The following is a 27230-nucleotide window of genomic DNA, read 5'->3' as shown; positions in this document are numbered from 1 at the left end:
CAGCCCCAGCATCACTGAGATATAATTGACACATAAAAGGGGCTATTTAAGAGCTACCATATGACCCAGCAATTGCACCACTGGGTATTTACCCCAAAGATACAAATGTAGGGATCCGAAGGGGTACGTGCACCCCACTGTTTATAGCAGCAATGTCCACAATAGCCAAACTGTGGAAAGAGCCAAGATGTCCATCAACAGATGAATGGATAAAGAAGATGTGGTATACACACACACACAGGAATATTATGCAGCCATCAAAAGGAATGAAATCTTGCCATTTGCAACGACATGGATGGAGCTGGAGGGTATTATGGTGAGCAAAATAAGTCAATCAGAGAAAGACATGTATCATATGACCTCACTGATATAAGGAGTTCTTAATCTCAGGAAACAAACTGAGGGTTGCTGGAGTGGTGGGGGGTGGGAGGGATGGGGTGGCTGGGTGATGGACATTGGGGAGGGTATGTGCTATGGTGAGTGCTGTGAATTGTGTAAGACTGTTGAATCACAGACCTGTACCTCTGAAACAAATAATACATTATATGTTAAAAAATAAAAGAAGATAGTAGGAAGGGAAAAATGAAGGGGGGGGAATCGGAGGGGGAGACGGAACAATGAGAGACTATGGACTCTGAGAAACAAACTGAGGGTTCTAGAGGGGAGGGGGTGGGGGGATGGGTTAGCCTGGTGGTGGGTATTAAAGCGGGCACGTACTGCACGGAGCACTGGGTGTTATACGCAAACAATGAATTATGGAACACTACATCAAAAACTAATGATGTAATGTATGGTGATTAACATAACATAATAAAAAAGGGGGGCTATTTATATAAAAGTGGATGAGATATAGGGAACCCATAATGGATAGCACCATAGCCCAGAGCTAGAAGCAGGAAAGCTATCACCAGCCCTAGGCCTGAAGACACAAGATGAAGGGTGGTTTCTGGAAGGCAGAGGAGGGAGCCTGGTGTGGAGAAGGCTGCTTTGAAAGCAGCAGTGACCTTTGGTTGAGGGACACAGCCACCCCCAGGAAACTTCACAACGAGAGAGCCAAGGGAATCAAGACTCTGACCTCACGCTCCTCGTTCCCTCTGACCTCCTGGGGGAGCTTCCTATGAGCCAAACCCTGCCAGATGCCAGAGGGCAAGAGGGCTGCTTGATGTAATCCATACAGCTCAGATTACAGAGGGCAGAGAGCAGGGAAGGAAAGGGTGGAGAGGAGACTTGGAAAGGGCAAATAGAAGACATCCAGCACAGTTCCCCGGTGACAGAGCTGTGGCCGCGGAGACCTACCAGAAGGTCTTGTTACCCCTCTCTGCAGGCACCATGCAGACTCCACAGAAGTGGCTTTCCAGAGATCAGTCTGGCCCTTAGATACTAAAATTCACAGCGTATCAGTTAAGATATGGCTAGCTTCTCTAATACATTAAGCTCCAGACTCTGGGTGGCCTATCAAAGTAAAAGTATTGCACAGGCCAATAGGAGTGTTCTGGTTGTGCAAGTGTTCCACGGAGGGCTTCGCTCCCTTCATCTCATGCTTCTGCCCTCCCCTGGGCCTTCGGAATTCCCTCCACTCAGCCAGTAGACAGGGAGATAGACTAAAGTTGCTGCTTCTTAACCACTTTGGCCTAAAAATGACACAAAACAATTCCTCTAACATTGAATTGATGAGATGACCCCACCTCAATGTGAGGTGGGGCTGGAAATGCAGCCCCTGGTGGAGAGCCACTAAAAGGCAACCCTCCCATATGGAATGGGAACAGGAGTCTTTGGGGACCATGTAGACATCTTTACCAGACAGTTCTGCAGACTGATACAAACTTAAATCCTTTATACAGAACGGACAACTATCCTACTGACCATTTGATCGAGCGGTCATTGTAGGCTCTTACATGGTAAGCACTGTGTGGAAGAGAAACGATGTATCAAGCATGGTAAGTGCGCTTAAAAGACTCAGAGTATTTGCAGAGGCATCCAGGTAAAATAACTAAATTGAATCCATCATTCAGCTGTTTCCCCCATTCCTCATGCTTGATGCCATGGAAACATAAATATATGGAAGGCTGATTTAGGTTATTTCCTTTTTTTTTTTCCATCTAGATTGTGCTCTCTCCATACAGACTCAGATAATTCTGTCATTCTGGCTAAAATTGGTCCATCACTTCTGTTAAACCACCAGTAAACTATTTGACTCTTCAGAAAATATAGTTGAGCATTTTGTCTGTTGCAACAGACTTGGGTCCCCTAATCACTACAGACGAGCCCCGTCCTCCCCTCTCAATATCCTCAGGCCATTCATTTAATCCCAAGGAATAGTTATTAAGGAGCCTAATTTTATTATCTCATGAAAAGAAAAGAATTCCAATTAGTTACGTGCAATTTTACCCCAAGGTTCCAACCTCTTATTCGATTTCTATTGACTTAAGCTTTTCCTTTTTTCCTTCCATACGTCCTTTAAGGGCACCTTCATTATTTTATTTTTTGAGATTGAATTTTGTTAAAAAGGGCAGTGACACACAGGTCAGGTTTGTTTTGTAAAAAGCAAAAGCCCGCCTGGCAGAACAATTAGCAAGGGGACTGTGAGAAAGGCTGGAATCCGCAGATACAGACAAACATCTGCATTCCTGACACGCCAATCTAATGTTTTTTCTGGGGGGAGAAAAAGTGACACTTCTAATGGTGTGAATATGTGAAATTTTTCTTTTTCCTTTAGATCAAGAACCAGCTGTAATGGTTTGTGGGGGGTTTTTTTAGTTTTAATTTTTTAAAATTTTTTTCCTTTTTCAAATTTTCATTTCAAATCCAGTTGGTTAACATGAAGTGTAATATTAGTTTTGGGTGTAGAATCTAGTGATCCATCACTTCCATACAACACCCGGTGCTCATCATGACAAGTGCCCTCCTTCATATTCATCACCTTACTGGGGTGTGGGGGGATGGGGTAACCAGGTGATGGGTATTAAGGAGGGCACGTGTTGTGATGAGCACTGGGTATTATACACAACTAATGAATCATTGAACACTACATCAAAAACTAATGATGTACTATATGTTGGCTAACTGAACATAATAAAAATAAATTAAATAAACAAATAAAAATAAAATAAAATAAAATAAAAAGATACATAAAGCAGCAGCTACTGCCCAATCTGCCAATGAAGACACGGAGAAGAGCTACATAAAGAGCACGGATCATCGAAGTCCAGTTATTTTAAGACCTTAAAATTGTTCTGCCACATTTTCAACCTCCTCCTCTACCGAACCAAGAGCTGCTCACAAGAAGCCAGATCGGCTCCTTTAAATTTCACCTCCTTTTCCTGGCCCACACTTCAGAGATACTAAGGAGCAGTGAAGGGGTTGTACATTTATGATAGAAAGAAGAGGAGATTGGAGTGAGCTACAAGCCCTAGATTACGGAGCGATTATCATTGCTACAGCAGATGTAGAGATGGGGTTCACACTGGTCCAGCAGCCAGTCTTGTGCTTGCATAGAACAGTGGCCATTTAGGGAGTAGTGTTTCAGTGTTCTAGGAAGATCCCTTTGTCCAAACTATCTAGTCTTCTTTATTTCTGTGTCTGAAATCCTCTTAAGAAAGCCAAAGATCTTTCTTTCACAAACAGATATAAAATGAAAATATTAACCCAATAAGAGTGCCTGGAATGCAGACATCTGCCAGATCTCTAGAGGATGAGATTAAAAGAAAAAGAAGCTTCTAGAAGCTCAGTGACCATGCTCTTCAGATTTCCCCTTCAAGCTCATCAGTTTCTCTGAGGAGGAGACAGTCAAAAGAAGGTTCAGGTAGTGAGAAAGGCAACCTGGAAAAGAATCAGCAAGGGCACTTAAAATCCTAAAGTGCTGCTAGAGCCAATGTTTTGAAACCTGATAGTGATGTGGCTAAAAGTTAATTCATTTTTATTTCTCCAATGAAAACGTGGCATTTTCATTCATTTATTTCTCTTCATAAGAAAATTGGATTTCAGTGGACATCTTCACATTTGTCAGTGTTCCATTCTGGAAAATTCTCAACCACTAAAATTATGCCTCCTTGTTATCTCTGTTTTCTCTTCCTGGAACTCCCATTAGATAAATGTTGTAACCTGTTCTTTTACCTTTCATTTTTCTCTCTCTTTGGCCCTCTGTCCTGCATTCTGGGTGATTTCCTCATTGAGAGATCTCATTGAATAAAATCTCTCATTCAGTTCAGCAATTCTCCCTTCAGTGATGTCTAGTCTATTGCTGTATGTATCTACTAAAGTTTTACATTCAATATTTTTTACAAGTGAACTTTATTGAGATATACTGTCCATGCATTAAAGTGTGTCCATTTAAATGTGTGATTTGATGACAAATGTATATACTCATATAACGATCCCACCAATTAAGCTTTGGAACATTTCCATTACACAGGAAAGTTCCCTTATGCTCCTTTGCAGTCCATCTCCCTCAAGTCTAAAATAACTGGTAGTGTTATTTAGATATCATAGATTAGTTTGGGCTGATGTAGAATATGCTATATATGGAGGCATACAGTATGTATTCTTTTGTGTCTTGTTTCTTTTATTCAGCATACTGCTTTTGAAATTCACCCATGCCAGTATCCAAAGGTTATTCCTTTTCATTGCCAAATAGTATTCCATTTATGGATATGCCACAGTTTATCTATTCACTAGTTTATGGGCATTTAGATCGTTTCCAGCTTCCAGCTATTATGAATAAAGCTGCTATGAACATTTGTACACAAGTCTTTAGACACATGTTTTAATTTCTATTGGATAAATACTTCCAAGTGGCATTGCTGAGTCATGGATAGATGCATGTTTAACTTCATAAGAAACTGCCAAACTAGTTTACAAAGTGGCCGTGCCATTTCAATACCCACCAGTAATGTATGAGAGTTCCAGTTGTCCTACAACCTCATCTACGTGTGTTATTGTAGTCTCTCCAGTATTATTCATTCTAGTGGCTGTGAAATGGTATCTCATTGTGATTTTAATTTGCATTTCCCTAGTGACTAATTATTTTAGACACCTTTTCAGGTACATATAGGCCAATTAGCCATTCATATATATTCTTTGATGAAGTGTCTGTTCAAGTCATTTGCCCATTTTTAAAAATTGAGCTGTTTGGTTTCTTATTATTGAATTGTAAGAGCTCTTTATAATGCCAAATAAAGATCTTTAAGAATATTTTCTCCCAAAGTCTGTTATGTCTTCTCATTTTCTTAACTATGTCACTTGAAAACCAGTTTTTTGTTATTAAAAGTACTGTGATAGTTAATTTTACATGTCAACTTGACTGGGCCATGGAGAGCCCAGACATTTGGTCAAACATTATTCCAGGTGTGTCTGTGAAGGTATTTTTTTAAGACTTTATTTATTTGCAAGAGAGAGAGCACAAGCAGGGGGAAGGATAGAGGAGAGGGAGAAGCAGACTCCTTGCTGAGCACCCAACCCAGCATGGTGCTCAATCCCAGGACCCTGAGATCATGACTTGAGCCAAAGTCAGACACTTAACCAACTGAGCCACCCAGGCACCCCAGGGTATTTATGAATGAGATTGGTATTTGAATCAGTAGACTGAGTAAAACGGGTTCCTTTCCCTGATGTGGATGAGCCTCATCCAATCAGTTGAAGACCTAGAAAGAACAATAAGAATGACCCTCCCTTGAGTAAGAGGGAATTCCTCTTGCCTGACTGCCTTGAGCTAGGACATCAGTTTCTCCTTTCCTTCACTCTCAAACTGAAATATCACCTCTTCCTGGGTTTTAGCCTGTTGACCTTAAGGCTGGAACTACACTATCAACTCTCCGGGTTTGCAGGTCCTCAGACTCAGACTGGAACTACAGGACTGGTTCTCCTGGATCTCCAGCTTGCTGACTGCAGGTATTGGGACTCCATAATCACATGAGCTAAATCCTTATAATAAATCCATATCCATACACACAGACACACACACACACACACAGAGACACACACACAGACACACACACACACATCCTATTGGTTCTGTTTCTCTGGAAAACTTGACTAATGTAGATTTTGCTGCCAAGAGTGGTTCTAGGAGAACAGAATTTTAAGGATGAGTTTTCTGAATTGGTTCTGGGGTTTCTGGAATTATCTGTCTAATCTGATTAGATTTAAAGACACCAATGACTCTATTTGCAGTAATAAAGAGAGCACGGATAGTCTGTGGTATGATCTGGTAATATAGATACGCAAAATATCACCATTGGATGCTTCTCATCTTCCACTTATAAGAAGCAAGGACGTGAGTGATTATATATATGCCAGTTTCAAACATCTTGGTCAAATTAATGAATATAAGGAGATTGACTGGTTTGGCTTCATGTCATTAGACAAAGTATGAAAACAAAAGGATAAGTTCAGGGACTTGAATTCCCAGCTCACGTGCCACATAAATGCCCTGAAGGCTTCCATGGGCGCCCTGAAGGAGACTTTTATCTCCTATAGCTGTGGGGCTGAAACTGCTGAAAATCAAACACAGAATCTCACCCTGTGACAGGCTGAATTACAATTCAAACTGAACTCCCAGCCTCCTAGTGTATCTACCGTTAAAACAAGGGCATTGATTAGAAGGAATGAGATCCTGAAATTTGGAAAGAGGATGTGTGGGGAAGACACTGATGAAGCTAGGGAAAAAAGTCCCTAAATATTGATGAGTCTTCTTTGTCTGTGGAAGACGCCTCTCCACAATTGGTGGAAGGAGCCTCCTTGCTCCCAATAGAAGCAGCTCCTTTACCCCTTTCTGGGGGATTAACCTTGCATTGCCTGAGGGAAATATAATGGCCTCCCCTGAGGCAGTTGCCATGCAAGACATTGCCAAATCTCCTCATGACCCACCCCTCTCCCCTACTTCACTTTTAGACCCTATAACTAGATTCAAGTTCCAGCAGAAGCCTAAAGGTGAGGTGCAGAGTGACCCATGAGGAGGCACACTTCATTCCAAAAGAACAACCTGAGTGTTCTAATGTATACAGACAAAAACCCAGGGAATGTGTGTGAGAATAGATAGTAGGAGTGTGGGATAGTGGTAGAAAGAACATGAAGTTGGGTCAGGCAAAATCTGATATAGACTCACTAAGCAGAGATTCTGCATTTAATGTTGCAGCTTGGGGAGTTCAAAAGGGCTCTAACCCTTTGGTTGGCTGGTTGGCCGAAACCCTTTTGTGGCCAACTGTGAGCAAGTTACGAATGCTGGACCTGCCTTGGTTTAATGTAGAGGAAGGGATTCAAAGGCTTATGGAGATTGGGATGTTAGAGTGGATTTGTCATATAAAAACTACTCAGCCACCCTGAGTGGGTCCAGAAGACACACCTTTTACCAGTACTGTGACAAATAAATTTGTGAGGGGAGCTCTGGCATCCTTGGAAAGCTGTATGATAATTATTTTCTGTACACCAGACCTTGACAAGGGGAATTATGGTCACTGAACTGGGACACCTAAATAAAATGAAAGTAGTTGAATCCCAGGATAGCAGGGGTCAAATGGCAGCACTCAATCATGAAAGGCAACATGGACATGTTGACCAAAATGGGTAGCAGAATAAAAGCAGCAATCAAAATAGTCTGGCTCGGGGTGCCTGGGTGGCTCAGTCGTTGGGCGTCTGCCTTCGGCTCAGGTCATGATCCCGGGGTCCTGGGATGGAGCTCCGCATCGGGCTCCCTCCTCTGGGGGAAGCCTGCTTCTCCTTCTCTCACTCCCGCTGCTTGTGTTCCCTCTCTCACTGAGTCTCTCTCTGTCAAATAAATGAATAAAATATTAAAATAGTCTGGCTCATGTAGTCCTCTGGCACTGACTAATTGATCATGGTGTTCTTAGAAGTGAAATAGATAAGAAGTCTACTAAATTCTTACTTGATCTGTATAAGCAGAGTTGTAGGTCAAGTGAACGAAAGTCTAACCTGAATCATAATAACGAAAGCCATAGCCCCTCAATCAATTCCCGGACTTGAACCAGTTCAGAGACCCAGAACCCCTTGAATGAAAGGGAGGCTGGGTCCCCTTGAGGAAGGACCCTGGTACACTACTGAAAATGTATACTGTTAGTCTTTCTCTCAGCCTGCCTCAAAGGGACCCATGGCCTTTTACCAGGGTAATTGTTCATTGAGGAATGGAAATAATTCAATCTTTCGGGGACTACCAGATATTGGCTCTGAACTGTCACTAATTCCAGGAGACCGAAAACATCACTGTGGCCTACCAGTCAGAGTAGGGGCTCATGGAGGTCAGGTGATCAATGGAGTTGTAGCTCCAGTCCATCTCATAGTGGGTCCAGTGGGTTATTCATTCCGTGGTTATTTCCCCAGTTCCAGAATGCCTAATTAGAATGAACTTACTAAGCAGCTGGCAGAATCTCCACATTGATTCCCTGACTGGTGGAGTGAGAGCTATTATAGTAGGAAAGGCCAAGCGGAAGTCATTAGAACTGCTGGTAGAGAGTTTTAGAAAAATAGTAAATCAAAAGCAATACTGCATTCCTGTAGAAATGGTGGAGATTAGTGCCACTATCAAGGTTTTGAAAGATGCAGAGGTGGTGATTCCCACCACATCCCCAATTCAACTCTCCTATTTGGTTTATGCAGAAGACAGATGGATCTTTGAGAATGGCAGTGGATTGTCTTACGCTTCACCAGGCGGTGACTCTAATTTGCACCTGCTCTACCAGATATGGTTTCCTTGCTTGAGCAAATGCACATGTCCTCTGGTGCTTGGTATGCAGCAATTATTTGACAAATGTCTTTTACCAGAAGCAGTTTTAGCTGGCGAGGGCAGCAATACACCTTCACTGTCTTACCTCAGGGGTATATCAACTCTCCAAGACCTATGTCATAATTTAGTTCATAGGGATCTTGATCAACTTGCACAAATTATCACACGGGTCCATTACATTGATGACATTAGGCTGATTGTACTTAATAAACAAGAAGTAGCAACTACACTAGCCTTATTAGTATGCCATTTGCCTATCAGAGGGTAAGAAATACATCTAACAGAAATTCAGGGACCTTCTACTTTAGTGAAATTTCTAGGGATCCAGTGGTATGGGGCATGCTGAAATATCCCTTTTAAAGCAAAAGATAAGTTGTTGCCTCTGGCACCTTCTACAACCAAGAGAGTCACAACTCCCTGTGGGAAATCATCCCTGGATTTTGAAGGCAACATATTCCCCCATTTGGATGTGTTATGCTAGCCTATTATTGAGTGACCCCGAAAGCTGCCTTTTTGAGGGGGAGCCCAGAACAAGAAAAGGGTCTGCCACAAGTCCAGGCACTGCTGTGCCACTTGGGACAGATAATCGAGCAGATCCAATAGTACTTGAAGGTGTCAGTGACGGATGGGGATGCTGTTTGGAGCCTTTGACAGGCCTCTATACACCATCATCCCACCTCCGCCCTCCACAAGTGCGACATCCCTCCTCCAACCTAATCAGAGCTGATTTACATAATTTCTAACAAGCACTGAGCACTTGCTATGTGCCAGGCATTGAGACTGACACAGTATTTTTTGTTTATTTAATCATCACATCTACCCTTTGAAGTAGGTTCTAATACTATATATATGTGTGTGTGTGTGTGTGTGTGTATAAAAATATATATTCTAATATTATATATATTCTAAATATTCTAATACTATATATACATGTCTGTGTGTGTGTGTGTATGTATATATTCTATATATGATGACTTTAAGCATCAGAGAAGTTAATTGACCTTCAGTCATATAGGTAATAAGTGGTAGAACCAGCTTTGAAATCAGGTATGTCTAATGCATCGTGTGTATTTGTAACTATAATGCTATGTTGCCTCATTTAGTGAATGCTAAAGATTATACTTTAATTTGCTTGGACTTCGTGAATGCTTAAGATTAGAGTGACCAGTTTTAGAGCACCCCAGTTTGCCCCAGACAGTCCTAGTTTTAGCACTGAAAGTCCCACTTTCTGGGAATCCCCTCTATCCTATGCAAATCCAGACAATGGTCACCCTAGTTCAGCCGGTGATAATTTGCTAGTCACAACCTATATGGTTATTGCTTTCCAGGAAATGACTGGCAACAAACTTAGGATTCACTTGATCCACGGTGATATCTGAGACCAGGCCCATCACCTTTCCCTAAAACCATCCACTGTGGCTCATCTAAAAGGTGGCAAAATCACCAGATCCTAGGAGGACTGGTTATTGGGCTTCACCAGTATGTTTGAGAACAACTTTCTGCCACCATAAGCGAAGACACAGGCCCAAGCTTCTTCAATCACCTTGTCATTCCTGAAGATCATCGCAACACAGGCTCTTGCTATGCTCCCTTGAGACCCTACTAATTGGAACCCACTAGCTAGATCTGACTTTGTCAAATAGCCCCTCCATAAGATCATGAAAGAGGAACTAGGAGTCCCTGGTCTATTTGATCAGTGTAGGCAATCACCTCAGATAGATTGGTCCATCCAAGTGGAATTTAGGAAGCCAAAATTATTTGCTCGGCTTATGTTCACATTAGATAATCACAGTCTCAGCAGGCTAATTGCAGATCTTCCAGTAGTGTTGAGTAGGTCCAAACCTAATGGCCTTTCTTTTTTTTTATTTTATTATGTTATGTTAATCACTATACGTTACATCATTAGTTTTTGATGTAGTGTTCCATAATTCATTGCTTGCATATAACACCCAGTGCTCCGTGCAGTACGTGCCCTCTTTAATACCCACCACCAGGCTAACCCATCCCCCCACCCCCCTCCCCTCTAGAACCCTCAGTTTGTTTCTCAGAGTCCATAGTCTCTCATTGTTCCGTCTCCCCCTCCAATTCCCCCCCTTCATTTTTCCCTTCCTACTATCTTCTTTTATTTTTTTATTTTTTTTATTTTTTAAGATTTTATTTATTTGACACAGAGAGAGACATCGAGAGAGGGAACACAAGCAGGGGGAATGGGAGAGGGAGAAGCAGGCTCCCCGCCGAGCAGGGAGCCCGATGTGGGGCTCAATCCCAGGACCCCGGAATCATGACCCGAGCCGAAGGCAGACGCTTAACGACTGAGCCACCCAGGCGCCCCTTCTTTTATTTTTTAACATATAATGTATTATTTGTTTCAGAGGTACAGGTCTGTGATTCAACAGTCTTACACAATTCACAGCACTCACCATAGCACAAACCCTCCCCAATGTCTATCACCCAGCCACCCCATCCCTCCCACCCCCCACCACTCCAGCAACCCTCAGTTTGTTTCCTGAGATTAAAAATTCCTCATATCAGTGAGGTCATATGATACATGTCTTTCTCTGATTGACTTATTTTGCTCACCATAATACCCTCCAGCTCTATCCACGTCGTTGCAAATGTCAAGATCTCATTCCTTTTGATGGCTGCATAATATTCCATTGTATATATATACCACATCTTCTTTATCCATTCATCTGTTGATGGACATTTTGGCTCTTTCCATAGTTTGGCTATTGTGGACATTGCTGCTATAAACATTGGGGTGCATGTACCCCTTTGGATCCCTACATTTCTATCTTTGGGGTAAATACCCAGTAGTACAATTGCTGGGTCATAGGGTAGCTCTATTTTCAACTTTTTGAGGAACCTCCATACTGTTTTCCAGAGTAGCTGCACCAACTTGCATTCCCACCAACAGCGTAGGAGGATTCCCCTTTCTCCACATTCCTGTCAGCATCTGTCGTTTCCTGACTCGTTAATTTTAGCCATTCTGACTGCTGTGAGGTGGTATCTCACTGAGGTTTTGATTTGGATTTCCCTGATGCCGAGCGATGTTGAGCACTTTTTCATGTGTCTGTTGGCCATTTGGATGTCTTCTTTGGAAAAATGTCTGTTCATGTCTTCTGCCCATTTCTTGATTGGATCATTTGTTCTTTGGGTGTTAAGTTTACTAAGTTCTTTATAGATTTTGGATACTAGCACTTTTGCTGTGCAAAAGCTTTTTATCTTGATGAAGTCCCAATAGTTCATTTTTGCCCTTGTTTCCCTTGCCTTTGGTGATGTTTCTGGGAAGAAGTTGCTGCGGCTGGGGTCAAAGAGGTTGCTGCCTGTGTTCTCCTTTAGGATTTTGATGGATTTCTGTCTCACAATGAGGTCTTTCAACCATTTTGAGTCTATTTTTGTGTGTGGTGTAAGGAAATGGTCCAGTTTCATTCTTCTGCATGTGGCTGTCCAATTTTCCCAACACGATTTGTTGAAGAGACTGTTTTCCATTGGATGTTCTTTCCTGCTTTGTCAAAGATTACTTGACCATAGAGTTGAGGGTCCATTTCTGGGCTCTCTATTCTGTTCCATTGATCTATGTGTCTGTTTTTGTGCCAGTACCATACTGTCTTGATGATGACAGCTTTGTAATAGAGCTTGAAGTCCGGAATGGTGATGCCACCAGCTTTGCTTTCCTTTTTCAGCATTCCTTTGGCTATTCAGGGTCTTTTCTGGTTCCATACAAATTTTAGGATTATATGTTCCATTTCTTTGAAAAAAGTTGATGGTATTTTGATAGGGATTGCTTTAAATGTGTAGATTGCTCTAGGTAGCATTGACATCTTCACAACATTTGTTCTTCCAATCCATGAGCATGGAATGTTTTTCCATTTCTTTGTGTCTTCCTCAATTTCTTTCATGAGTATTTTATAGTTCTCTGAGTACAGATTCTTTGCCTCTTTGGTTAGATTTATTCCTAGGTATCTTATGGTTTTGGGTGCAATTGAAATGGGATTGACTCCTTAATTTCTCTTTCTTCTGTCTTGTTGTTGGTGTATAGGAATGCCACTGATTTCTGTGCATTGATTTTATATCCTGCCACTTTACTGAATTCTTGTATGAGTTCTAGCAGTTTTGGGGTGGAGTCTTTTGGGTTTTCCACATAAAGTATCATATCATCTGCAAAGAATGAGAGTTTGACTTCTTCTTTGTCGATTCAGATGCTTTTTATATCTTTCTGATGTCTGATTGCTGTGGCTAGGACTTCTAATACTTTGTTGAATAGCAGTGGAGATGGTGGACATCCCTGCCGTGTTCCTGACCTTAGGGGGAAAGCTCTCAGTTTTTCCCCATTGAGAATGATATTTGCTGTGGGTTTTTTATAGATGGCTTTTGTGATCTTGAGGTATGTACCCTCTATCCCCATACTCTGAAGAGTTTTGATCAAGAAAGGATGTTGTACTTTGTCAAATCCTTTTTCTGCATCTATTGAGAGGACCATATGGTTCTTGTTCTTTCTTTTATTAATGTATTGTATCACATTGATTGATTTGTGGATGTTGAACCAACCTTGCACCCAGGGATAAATCCCACTTGGTCGTGGTGAATAATCTTTTTAATGTACTGTGGGATCCTATTGGCTAGTATTTTGGTGAGAATTTTTGCATTCATGTTCATCAAGGATATTGGTCTGTAATTCTCCTTTTTGATGGGGTCTTTGTCTGGTTTTGGCATCAAGGTAATGGTGGCCTCATAAAACGAGTTTGGAAGTTTTCCTTCCATTTCTATTTTTGGAACAGTTTCAGAAGAATAGGTATTAATTCTTCTTTAAATGTTTGGTAGAATTCCCCTGGGAAGCCATCTGTTTGTTGGGAGATTTTTGATGACTACTTCAATTTCCTTAGTGGTTATAGGTCAGCTCAGGTTCTCTATTTCTTCCTGGTTCAGTTTTGGTAGTTGATACATCTCTAGGAATGCATCCATTTCTTCCAGATTATCTAATTTGCTGGCATATAGTTGCTCATAATATGTTCTTATAATTGTTTGTATTTCTTTGGTGTTGGTTGTGATCTCTCCTCTTTCATTCATGATTTTATTTATTTGGGTCATTTCTCTTTTCTTTTTGATAAGTCTGGCCAGGGGTTTATCAATCTTATTAATTCTTTCAAAGAACCAGCTCCTAGTTTCGTTGATCTGTTCTACTGTTCTTTTGGTTTCTATTTCATTGATTTCTGCTGTGATCTTTATTATTTCTCTTCTCCTGCTGGGCTTAGGCTTTATTTGCTGTTCTTCCTCCAGCTCCTTTAGGTGTAGGGCTAGGTTGTGTATTTGAGACCTTTCTTGTTTCTTGAGAAAGGCTTGTATTGCTATATACATTCCTCTTAAGACTGCCTGTGCTGCATCCCAAAGGTTTTGAACAGTTGTGTTTTCATTTTCATTTGTTTCCATGAATTTTTAAAATTCTTCTTTAATTTCCTGGTTGACTCATTCATTCTTTAGTAGGATGCTCTTTAGCCTCCATGTATTTGAGTTCTTTCCGACTTTCCTCTTGTGATTGAGTTCTAGTTTCTAAGTACTGTGGTCTGAAAATATGCAGGGAATGATCCCAATCTTTTGGTATTGGTTGAGACCTGATTTGTGACCTAGGATGTGATCTATTCTGGAGAATGTTCCATGGGCACTAGAGAAGAATGTGTATTCTGTTGCTTTGGGGTGGAATGTTCTGAATATATCTGTCAAGTCCATTTGGTCCAGTGTGTGATTTAAAGTCTTTATTTCCTTGTGGATCTTTTGCTTAGATGATCTGTCCATTTCAGTGAGGGGGGTGTTAAAGTCCCCTACTATTATTGTATTGTCAATGTGTTTCTTTGCTTTTGTTATTAATTGGCTTATATAATTGGCTGCTCCCATGTTAGGGGCATAGATATTTACAATTGTTAGATCTTCTTGTTGGATAGACCCTTTAAGTATGATATAGTGTCCTTCCTCATCTCTTATTATAGTCTCTGGTTTAAAATCTAATTTGTCTGATATAAGGATTGCCACCCAGCTTTCTTTTGGTGTCCATTAACATGGTAAATGGTTTTCCACCCCCCCACTTTCAGTCTGGAGGTGTTTTGGGGTCTAAAATTAGTCTCTTGCCTAATGGCCTTTCTTATAACTCTGTCAGACCTTGAGTCTCTTGCCCCAAAGAGAGTATTTGATTTGGGGAAATAGGAACAAAAGTGACACTCGAACAGTTCAAAAAGTTCTCAACCAAACTGAGATAAGACATTTACCCAAAAGGAGGTTTTGTGTGAATTTCATGAACCATATTTCTCTCCAGCTGTGCAAGAAATTGTTCCCAGTACCCAGGCTGCATGTCTTTGCTTTCCAATGTATCTAACTTATGCTAAAAAAACGCAAGGGAGAATTTGAGGCCAGCATTTCCTAAGCTTTCTCAAGATAAGAAGTCTTACATAAGGATGTTAGATGAGTATGATTTTAAACACTAGCTATTTCTAAAAAGGCTCAAGGCTACTTGCAATTTTGCCTGTAGTGCCTCCTAACTAAAGGCTCCAATTTAAGCATGGTCATGAAGTTTTTCTTGACGCTCAACTCTTAACTGTTTTATTTGGCTTTCTTGGTTCCTCTCAATTCACTTTGGTTGCTCTGAACTTCGGTGGCCTCAAAAATACAGCAAAATTGAACTTACTCCAGTCTCTGTCTTTAGTTGCATTTGGCTGTCCTGAAAATCAGGTCTTTTTCAAAATTTGGGTCTAAAAGTGTCTCTATTCCACAACCGTGAAACCGGAATGTGGTGGTATGTTTTTTTTAAATCTAAGTAAATAATTGGAATTATTTCAAATTGGCAGAGGATCCAAAGAAGCAAAAGTGGGCAGCTTTTTTAATTTTCTTTTTAAAATTGATTCTACCTATGAGAGAATTTTTACTAAGCAAGTGTTTAAGACTCAATGGTAAGCTCTCGGCCAGGCTCTCACATAGGCCAAGCTCTCACATAGAAATCTTGCCCATTTCTTCCCCACAGCACAGACCCGCCAAATCTGCTCCTGTCTCTTCTGTCTTGGAGACCATCAGATGCCATTCTCCGTCAGACTTACTTGAATGCTTTGGCTTTGGTTTTCATGTCCATCCCCACTGCCACAACCTCAGTTTAGTCCCAATTTCTCTTCTGTCCAGACGGTAGCAATTGTCTCTTAACTAGTTTTTCTGTCTCCAGGTTAACACCTTTGAAGCCTACCCTCTGATTTGCTAACAAATTAATCTTTTCTAAGGCATAGCTCTAAGCATGTTGTGCTTCTATGCCAAAACTTTGAACAGTTTCCTATTTTGAATTAATCCTAAAACTCTCAGCTTGGTGTTCAAAACCATTCACAACTTAACTTTCCAGCCTTGACCCACATCACTGACCTACTCTACCCTGACATTTCAGCCTCTCTATGCTTTTTCAACTCCACTGCTTTGCCTACCTTATTCTCTTTGACTTGAATTCCTTTCTCCCTGCAAACAATTCCACATGTTCTAATCACACCTTCAAGATCCTTCTGTCACTAAATTGGATAATCATTCAAATACTCCTTTCCTTCTTAGAGTGATCCTCCCAGCAACTCTGGCTTTTGTTCAAATTTTCCCCCAGGATCAGATCTCAGTCCAAGGTTTAGGGCCTCTGCTGCATGTAAACAGACCTACTTCATGATGACCTAGCTGATTTTCAAGTACCATCCACCCTGAGTACCCTTCCTGCACTGTCCTAGTGAACAGACTTTGTCCTGGGTTCCATCTCCCTCTCTTTCTTTGTCTATCCTATGTGGTCACCAAAAAACTTTATATCTTATGGTCAGAACCTAAAGTGGTGATGATGGCCTTGACTTCATTTACTACTTCTACCACTTTTCTTCCCCTCTGTCTTGCTTGATTGGTTAGTTGTTAAAACCATTACATGTAAGGAATTATACTCAGCCTTTTGTCTGTATAAAAGGGTAGTAGTAGTGTATGTGCAGAGCTGATCCTCAGTGCCAAAATTTAAAATTTCAGATGGACTGCCTTCCCCTACTCAACTCTGTCTGTGTCCTAGGTTGTCCAGAATCCAGGAAGCTTTCCAAAATCCACTGCACTGGTGTCAGCATTTAATTGGGCAACCCCATAAAAGTAATTCATGGTTTCTGCCCTATGGATAGAATAATTCTCATACCAGCGCCCACCCCATGTTTTCAACCACAGCCCTTGGTTTTGTGGTCCCCTAAAGCCACAACAGTTTTGAGTAGTAAATGTCAAATACTCATGATAAAATATGAGAAGACTCATAATATTATAATGGTAATGATGATGATGATGGTAACATTCATTGACTGTTATATGCCAAGCACTGTGGAGAAATGTCTGTTTATGTCTTCTGCCCATTTCTTGATTGGATTATTTGTTTTTTGGGTGTTGAGTTTGATTTTGCATACTAGGCCTTTATCTGATACGTCATTTGCGAATATCTTGTCCCATTCTGTAGGTTGACTTCTAGTTTTGTTGACTGTTTCCTTTGCTGTGCAAAAGTTTTTATCCTGATGAAGTCCCAATAGTTCATTTTTGCTTTTGTTTCTCTTGCCTTTGGAGACCTGTCTAGCAAGAAGTTGCTGCGGCCAAGGTCAAAGAGGTTGTTGCCTGCATTGTCCTCTAGGATTTGATGGATTCCTGTCTCACATTTAGGTCTTTCATCCATTTTGAGTTTATTTTTGTGTATGATATAATAAGAAAGTGGCCCAGTTTCATTCTTCTGCATGTGGATATCCAATTTTCTCAACACCATTTGTTGAAGAGACTATCTGTTTTCCATTGGATATTCTTTCCTGCTTTGTCGAAGATTACTTGACCATAGAGCTGAGGGTCCATTTCTGGGCTCTCTATTCTGTTCCATTGACCAATGTGTCTGTTTTTGTGCCAGTACCATACTGTCTTGATGATGACAGCTTTGTAATAGAGCTCGAAGTCCGGAATTGTGATGCCACCAGCTTTGCTTTTCTTTTTCAACATTCCTCTGGCTATGCGGGGTCTTTTTTGGTTCCATACAAAGTTTAAGATTATTTGTTCCAGCTCTGTGAAAAATGTCAATGGTATTTTGATAGAGATTGTATTGGATGTGTAGATTGCTCTGGGTAGCATAGTCATTTTAACAATATTTGTTCTTCCAATCCATGAGTATGGAATGTTTTTCCATTTCTTTGTGTCTTCCTCAATTTCTTCCATAAGTGTTCTGTAGTTTTTAGAGTACAGATCTTTTACCTCTTTGGTTAGGCTTATTCCTAAATATTTAATGGTTTTTGGTGCAACTGTAAATGGGATCGATTCCTTAATTTCTCTTTCTTCTGTCTCATTGTTTACACCTAATTTCTGTGTATTGATTTTATATCCTGCCACATTGCTGAATTACTGTATGAGTTCTAGCAATTTTAGGGTGGAGTCCTTTGGGTTTCCCACAGAAAGTATCATGTATGAGACACAATTTTAGACACAATTTTGAGGATACCATAATGAGCAATTCTTGTTCTTGGAGGGGCTTACATCCTGGTTAGGGGGACATGAACAAAATAAACAGGTTAGTGTCATAATGTATTAGATGGCAGTGAGTGCTAAAGAGAAGATTAAAGCAGTGAAGAGAAATAGGGAGTATCTGGGGTGGGGGAATGGTGCAATTTTTAATATAGCAGGCAAGGTAGACTTCACTGAGAAGATGATATTTGACACAATTCTGATAAAGACCTGAATTGACCCACTTGGCATTTACCTCTAGATACATGCTAATTGAGCAGCAAACTAGGAGTAGGGGGAAGGAGTCAAGTAAAAGCTTTCAAACCAGTCTGACTCTTTGAATGTAGATAAACCCTTACAAACAGAGAAAATATTTACTATATCTTCATCACAGTTTCCACCATATTTTCTCCTTTTCCAAATTATTTGGGCTGTCCATAGTACAACCTCACACTGAGAAGAAATAGAGCAGCCAGGACCTTGGTATTAGATCAGCCTGTGTTCCTGTCTCAACTCTGCCACTTGCCATGTGACTTTGAAGCAAATAACTTAAATCAGCTGCTTTTGCAAAACAGGGATGTAATAGCAGTCCTCTTGGCGGACCATTGTAAGGATTCAATGAGACAAGGCAAGTGATGTATTTCATATGGTGCTCACAAAAGTTGGGTTATTGTAGTAGTTGTTGCTGTTTGGTTTTATCAGGAAGGTATAAAGGAATTGGTGGCCACAACACCCTAAAACAGACATTGATTGTTTCCTGGTTTCTCAGCCTCTACTAGGAAAATTAATTCAGACATGTTTCCATGTTGAAAGCAGATTTTATAGTGGTTATTTGTTATTTTCATCTGTACATAGTGGCAAACAACTGTAGAGCAACAAATCAACCAAATTAGCTGGAGAAAAACAATAAAAACACTGCTTCAACTGAAAATGGTTATTTCGGGGGATATCTACTAAAGTGAACAGAGATTCTCTTTAGAAGGAAGGCCTTCAGCAAAGCTGGAATTGAAAGCTACATCGATATATGACTTTCTGCCAGAAATACTCTGTATCAATAAGAATGCATTGCTTGCTTAAGTGTATATTTCTCTATTTAGATGGCACTTGTTTGTGGGTGGAAAATATATAAAAAATATGTGTTTGATCTAGGGAAAAATGAGTCTTAATTTCAAACATATAAACAAACTCGTTTTGAATCTCAGTAAAAACAAATCTGTTTTGGAGTTAACACCTAATATTCTATATTACAGCCTAAAGTCTAGTTTTTTACTCAAATAATACACCCATTAAGATAGAAGTACAGAACAGAAACATTGACATCCTCTTCACACTGAGCAAGTATGTGACCCAAAATTAGTGCTGAGTCCTGAGTTTCCATAAATCTTTCACATATTTACAATGGTGTTAAAATATTTTTCAAAAGGATTAAAAAAATAAAGTGAGTCAGGGAGAAAAAGAAAGGGACCTAAGTATTACATCCTAGTTCTAGCCAATTGCCTCCTCTTCACCAATACAGAATACATATATACAGTTGACGCTTAACCACATGGGGGTTAGGGGTACCAACCCCCCACCCAACTGAAAATCCACATAAAACTTTTTTTTTTAAGGATTTTATTTATTTATTTGACAGAGAGAGACACAGCGAGAGAGGGAGCACAAGCAGGGGGAGTGGGAGAGGGAGAAGCAGGCTTCCCTCAGAGCAGAGAGCCCGATGCGGGGCTCGATCCCAGGACCCTGGGATCATGACCTGAGCCGAAGGCAGATGCTTAACGACTGAGCCACCCAGGCGCCCCCACATAAAACTTTTAACTCCCCCAAAACTTAACTACTAATAGCTTGCTGTTCACCAGAAGCCTTCCTGATAACATTAACAGTTGATTAACACATATTTTGTATGTTGCATGTATATAATGTATTCCTACAATAAAGTAAGCTATAGAAAAGAAAATGTTATTAAGAAAATCATAAGGGGGGTGCCTTGGTGGCTCAGTCCATTAAGTGTCTGACTCTTGGTTTTGGCTCAGGTCATGATCTCATGGGTCATTGGACTGAGCCCTGTGTCTGGCTCTGTGCTCAGTGGGAAATCTGAAAGATTCTCTCCCTCTGCCCCTCCCCCCCACTTGCTCTCTCTCTCTCTTTCTCTAAAAATAAATCTTTACCCCAAAAAAGAAAATCATAAGGAAAAGGGGTGTCTGGCTGGTACAGTCAGTTAAGCCTCCAACTCCTGGTTTCAGCTCAGGTCATGATCTCAGGGTCATGAAATTTAGCCTTGCATTGGGCTCCGCACTGAGTGTAGAGTCTGCTTACGACTCTCTCTCCATCTCCATCTGCCTCTCCCTGTCCCCTTCCACTCTCGCTGTCTCAAATAAATAAATATTTTTTTAAAAAAAGAAAATCATAAGGAAGAGAAAATACATTTACACTACTGTACTGTATTTATTGAAAAAGACCCACATATAAGTGGACCTACACAGTTCAGACCCATGTTGTTCAAGGGTCAACTGTATATTGAAAGGTCAGATTATATCCTAACTACAGCATTCTAGAAGCAAACGAGTAGAACGAAAGCAAACAAAAAACCTTGCTCTTTAACATTTCCTATATGGGACATAACCATTTCATTGTTTTTGTACCATGTAGATCTTTTCTTTTTTGGAGACGTGCGGTAATGTGTCTTCCGGCAGAATCTCAATTTCCCTTGTTATGCTTTGGATCCAGGAACCCACAAAGAAATGGTTGGAGGGTAGTGATATTTTAGAGGAAAAGAATATATGCTTTGTGTTTTTGTTGCTTTCATTTTTTGTAATGCTTTTGTCTACACCATGGTGTTTCTCTACCCATATTATTTTCCCCAATCTGTCCACTCTTCAAATCTACATAGTCTTCTTCAAGAAACTCTTCTCCCAACTTTCTATCCCCTTATCATGGTCCTTTCAGCCCTAGCGTTTTTTTCTTTTCATATTCACTGATGCACATGACTCCCAATTCTGGCTCTAGCAGGAATCTCCCTGGAACAATGGCCTTCTTTCTCTAACTCCCAGCTCTACACCACCCATGTCAATGGTCCTCAGCCACCCCAAAATCAAGCTTATTCCAATTTTAACCCATTACTGTTTCCCCTAAATTGTTCCCCTTTTCTTCTGTCTCTCCAGTCATATAAACTTGAAATTTTGGAGTAAGTCACTTTGGATTCTTACCTTTACCTCCTTGGGCCATAGTCACCCAGTAGACAAGTCCTCTAGTCTTAGTTCCTACTGTTGATCATATGATTTAGAGGACTGCCCACTTCCCTCCCTCATGTCTCATTGAACAAAATTCATCCTTATGACCTTGCCAACACTGTAGTATAGGTTCTCATCACCTTAAGACAACATGGTCACTTTGGGGAGCCTGTTGTGTCTTCTCTAAGGTGGACATGTTGCCTCCTCATTCTCTCTGAGGTTGAGCTGCAATCACTGCTCAAGTGACTTAGTAGTGCTTAGTCTTAAAACTTATAATCAAATATTAAAGAACTGCAGAGAAATGCTATATCCACAATATTATTTACATAAGAATGATTCATATGATTTAACAATGATAAAACATGAAATGGGTAGCAGACTTTATAACCATAATGAAATAAATAAAAAATAAAGGACAAAGGGAAACAAAAAGGAAGAAACATAATTTTATAACTACACTTGAAACATTGGTTCTGATCTCATTCTCACATGTCATTTAGAGCTATTTTAAGAAAGCAGCTAAATTTTACTGATAATTCTTGATTGATTTTGACTTTCTACTCCATTATTTTGTAGTGAACTGTAGGTCTGGATTTCAGAACGACAATCACCACTTAATGGAGAGTCGAAAACTAAGCTCAGTCTAAACACTCCCTTTTGGGCTCCTGGGTGGCTCAGTCGTTAAGCGTCTGCCTTCGGCTCAGGTCATGATCCCAGGGTCCTGGGATCGAGTCCCGCATCGGGCTCCCTGCTCAGCGGGAGGCCTGCTTCTCCCTCTCCCACTCCCCCTGCTTGTGTTCCTGCTCTCACTGTCTCTGTCAAATAAATCAATAAAATCTTTAATAAAAAAAAATCTTTAATAAAAATAAATAAATAAATAAATAAATAAATAAACACTCCCTTTTGTGGCTCTTCCTGCTAAAATAGGTCTTCCTTTGAATTATTTTCTAGAGCAGGTCTGTACAGCAAGTCTTAAGCCAGAAAAAAACAGCCATCTTACTTTCCGTCTGAGGTAAATCTCTCTGAACTGCCCCTTTTTTTCTGCATCTATAAACAACATGTGAAAGCAGGGAGGGAGTGGCGGTATGGCCCCCTGTTTCAACAGACTTGCCCTAAGCTCCTCAATGTGAAACCAAAGAATAATTTTACACTAAGGTGGTTTTCTGAAAGGCCAGACTTGAACTGGATTACCCAATAAATAGCCAAAACAGATGCACCAACAAAGTTGCCCCCAAAATTAGAATAAAAAGTTTCTGGGAAAAAAATGATACTGAATTTTCTTTAAAAAGAATCAAAGTAGTCACCATGGAGGAAAAAAAAAAAAAACACAACAAAACTTTCTTGAACTTCATCATACTTATTTTATAGTTTAGTGATACTTTTCTTTTAAATTTTAAATTGTGTATGGGGGTGTGTATGATCATCTTTTTGGCATTCCACTTAAAGCCTATAAAGGTCTTTATCCGACTTCTGGATGGATTTTTTAAGAATAAAAAGCCAATGTGTCACACAAAGATTGAATCAATGTCTTCTTTAAAAGAAATATCTTCACATGATTAAACGATCATAACAAACTCATAGACTCTTCAAAGCCAGACTATATTTCCCAGCCTCTCTTGCATTTAGGTGTAGCCATGTGACTGAGTACTGGCCAGTGAAATGTGAACAGGAGTAATGCATATGACTTCTTAGCCTGACCCATAAAAACCTCCTATACACACTGTTCCCTTCTCTCTTTTCCCTTCCTCCAGCTGGATGGAAAGAATGCAAAGGACCTAGAGGAAGCAGAGCCATGAAATGGAAGGATCTTGGGTCCCTATATGATGGCATAAGTGGAAAGCTACTCAACCAGGAACACCCCCAGCAGATTATGAGTTGAATGAGAAACATTTATTATATTATAAACTACTGGGAATTGAGGGTTAATCTGTTATAGCAGTGGTACTTTAAATAATACCAACACCCCTAGCAGTCTGTCCCTGATTTGCTCCTACACTTGCTTCATATAGCTCCTCAACATTAATAATATCTATACTGTTCTCTGTCATACCACACTTATTTTCACCTCCCTGAACTTTACATATGCTGTTGCTTCTTCTTTGAATTTACTCATTCTTTCTCCAACTCCACAAATTATACTTATTTTTTTAAAGATTTTATTTTTTTTTTTATTTTGAGAGAGAGAGAGTTTGTGCACAAACACGGAGGGGGCAGAGGGGCAGAGAGGCAGGGAGAGTGAGAGAGAATCCAAAGCAGACTCCATGCTGAGTGTGGGCTAAAACCAAGAGTCGGAGGCCCAACCAACTGAGCCACCCAGGCACCCCCACAAATTATACTTATTTTTCATAGCCAAACTTAAATCCTAACTTTTTCATAACTACTCCAATCGTTCCACACAACTGGGATTTCGCCTTTGCTACTCCCCTAAATCACTTAACCGTTCATTTGAGCACTACTGCCCACATTATTACAAGCATTTCATAGGCATTATCTCATTTAATCCTAACATTCCTATGAGGTACATACTATAATTAGCCACATCTTAAGACTGAATCTTGGAGTGGTTAAGTAACTTGCGTAAGGTCACAGAGCTAGTAAGTGAAAATTGGTATTTCTCTGCAGTAATAAAAATAACAGTAGCAACAACTAACCTTAAGGAATAACTATATGCTTGGACTGTACATTAAAGACATTATCTTATTACCTGAAATGGAAGTATCATTGCTATTATTGCACACTCATCTTAGAGATGAGAAATTGAGGCTCGGCGACATTATGACATCTCAAGTAAGTGACACATCTTGGTTCAAGGCGACGTCTGACTGACTCTGGAGCCCATATTCTTCACCATTACATTAAACTAATAAGTAGGGGAAAGAGAAACAAGAATACTGTGGGTAGAAGTGATGGCATGTAAGGAAGGACAAAGGCAAACCCAACATCATACCCAAGAGTGATACCAGTAAGATGGCAGACTAGGAAGCTATGGGTCCACATTTCCCCACAGAAACATTTGAAAAACAACTAGAGGCTGGCTAAAATAATGTTATAGGAGCTCTGGAAAAGAGTCAAAGGTCTACAGCAACCAAGTGAACACCCAATTAAAAAAAAAAAAAGCCACATTCAAAGCAATAGGAAATTTTGTGGCATTTTTTTTTAGAAAGAGAGAGAGAGAGCAGTGGGGGAGGGGCAGAGGGAGAAGGAGAGAGAGAATCTTAAGCAGGCTCCATGCCCAGCACGGAGCCCCAATACAGGGCTCAAATTCACCACCCTGAGATCATGACGTGAGCCAAAATGAAGGGTCAGATGAGCTTAACTGACTGAGCCACCCAGGCACCCCTATGTCATTTTTATTTACCCTTGCCCCTACTTCATCCTTAGTGCAGTATGGCAAGGTCTGAAGGAAGTGCTGGCCCAGTTCCTCATTTTCTTTCTTGAACTAGAGGGAACAGAGCACACATTATTTGCAACATCCTGCCCTATCTGAGGGATACCTGAGTGAGGACTCTCTTTTTCACCTAACTCAGATCTCAGACTGGAAAAAATCATGGAAATACACAGTGGACATGGCTCATGAAAACTGCAGGAGGACTACAGGCCTTCCAACACCTGGGATAAGAGAATATGGGTGGAAGAATACAATAGAATATCTAGGGTCATGAGAAGAAGCTGGGGTGAGACTCTTTGAGAAATTAAGATGTTTAAAGGCATCCATGTAAACGGCGGAATTGTAGAAAAAACACACAAACTAGGCCGGGCAAGACACATGCTCACAGAAGACCACAGAAGACCTTAAGTGTTCACGCTGGGTGGATCCAAAGATTCACAATGTGTCCTTCTAATTACTGAAGGTCTGCCTTAGTGCAGAGCCAATTCACAAAGACTGGGAGAGGTATGTGTTTATTCAAATGCTCAATTTTCAACAGAAAAATCACAAGGCATGTAAAAAAACAGGAAAACATGTCCCAATAAAAGGAAGAAAATAACATGGCAGAAACCATTCCTGAAGAAACACAGGCATTGGATATACCAGACAAAGATTTTTAAACAACTGTCTTAAATATGCTCAAAGAGTTAAAGGAAAACACAAACAAAGAAATAAAGGAAATCAGTAAAACAATATATGAAGAAAATAAGAAAAACAACAGATAGAAATTATTCAAAGGACATGAACTGAAATCTGAGGCTGAAAAGTACAATAACTGAATTGAAAAATTCACTGGGGGGATTCAATAGTAGACTCAAACAGAAAAACAAGAATCAGTGAACTTGAAGCCTGAATATTTAAAATTATCAAGTCTGAGAAGAACGAAAAAAGAATGAAGAAAAGTGATAGAGCCTAAGGTCTTAGAAGACATGATCAAGGTGACCAACATATGTGTTATGGAAGTCTAAGAAGAAGAAGACAGAGAGAAAGGGGCATGAGATTATTGAAACAAATGATAGCCAAGAACTTCCCAAATTTGGGCAAAGACATGGATATACAGATGCAAGAAGGTCAATGAATTCCAAGTAGGCTAAACCCAAAGAGAGTCATACTAAGACACATTATAACAAATTGTCAAAGGCCAAAGACAGAATCTTGAAAGTAGCAAGAGAAAAGTGGCTGGTCCCATACAAGATATCCTCAATCAGACTATTATTGGACTGTGAGCAGAAAACTTGGAGTGAAATGACATGGTATATTTAAAGTGTTGAAAGAAAAATAACATATCAACTGAGAATTTCATGCTCAACAAAACTGCTCCTTAAGAATGAAGGAGAAATTAAGACATTTCCAGATAAACAAAATTTGAGAGAGTTCACTGCCACTAGACTTATCCTACAAAAAATGCTAAAAGGAGTTCTTCAAATTGAAACAAAAGAACACTAAACAGTAATTCAAAATCATATGAAAATATGAAGATCTTTGATAAATGACTATTACACAGACAAAAATCAGTATTTTTATAATTTTGGTTCATAACTCCACTTTTTATTTTCCATAGGATTTAAAAGACAAATACATTAAAAATAACAAATTTGTGTTAATGGGTAGGTACACATGTATAAAGATGTAATTTTTTGGCATATTTTTTGAGAACTTATTGTCATGTTTTCACCATCAAAACTTAGGATCTTGGTCTTTCCTTCTTGCCTTTGTAAGAGGCTAAAAGAGAGACACTGGCTATTTTGACAACCTTAAAACGAACTCCAAGAATGTCACTGACAGCATGACGTTTGTGACCAAATCCAGCAACCAGAACCTCATCATTTTCCTCCATAAAATTCAAACAGCCATCATTGGGTACAAAGGCTGTGACTTTTTTGCCATTCTTGATCATATGGACCCTGACACACGACCTGATGGCAGAATTTGGCTATTTGGCTTCAATCCCCCCTTTTTCGAGCACAATTCCCTTTGCATGGGAAGCACCTCTAAAAGGGTTGGCCTTCAGGGCTGTGCCCAAATGGGTGTTCTTGTACTGTTTATCATGCCACTTCTGATCTCTTTGGTGGCTATGGAACCTCCTGGCAGTACAAAGACTGCAACACCTGCCCATCTTGCCAGTGCCACCAGCCTGAGCAAAAGCGCTAAAAATGTAATCTTTGATGTCATTAACATAAAGTAGAGTGACAGAGCTGTAATATGACCCAGTTTTTGTATGTAATTGAAGTTAAGTTGGTAACAATTTAAAATAAATTCCTATAGAACCCTCTTACACTGTTGGTGGCAGTGCAAGCTGGTGTAGCCACTCTGGAAAACAGTATGGAGGTTCCTCAAGATGTTAAAA

At 40.2% G+C, this 27230-nt stretch overlaps 2 pseudogenes; one reads left to right on the top strand and one right to left on the bottom strand.

Annotated features, from left to right (window-relative positions):
• The first annotated feature begins 8101 nt into the window (after nt 1-8101).
• Nucleotides 8102-9451, top strand: LOC123841480 (uncharacterized; annotated as a pseudogene).
• Nucleotides 9452-26567: 17116 nt separating this feature from the next.
• Nucleotides 26568-26999, bottom strand: LOC123835483 (small ribosomal subunit protein uS12-like; annotated as a pseudogene).
• Between the last annotated feature and the right edge of the window lie 231 nt (nt 27000-27230).

This window comes from Mirounga angustirostris, unplaced genomic scaffold, assembly GCF_029215605.1.
Source record: "Mirounga angustirostris isolate CCGP_5_RB_7025 unplaced genomic scaffold, mMirAng1.0.hap1 SCAF_11, whole genome shotgun sequence".
In the NCBI taxonomy this organism is placed as follows: Eukaryota; Metazoa; Chordata; class Mammalia; order Carnivora; family Phocidae; genus Mirounga; species Mirounga angustirostris.
This window is presented reverse-complemented; position numbering and strand designations above follow the sequence as displayed.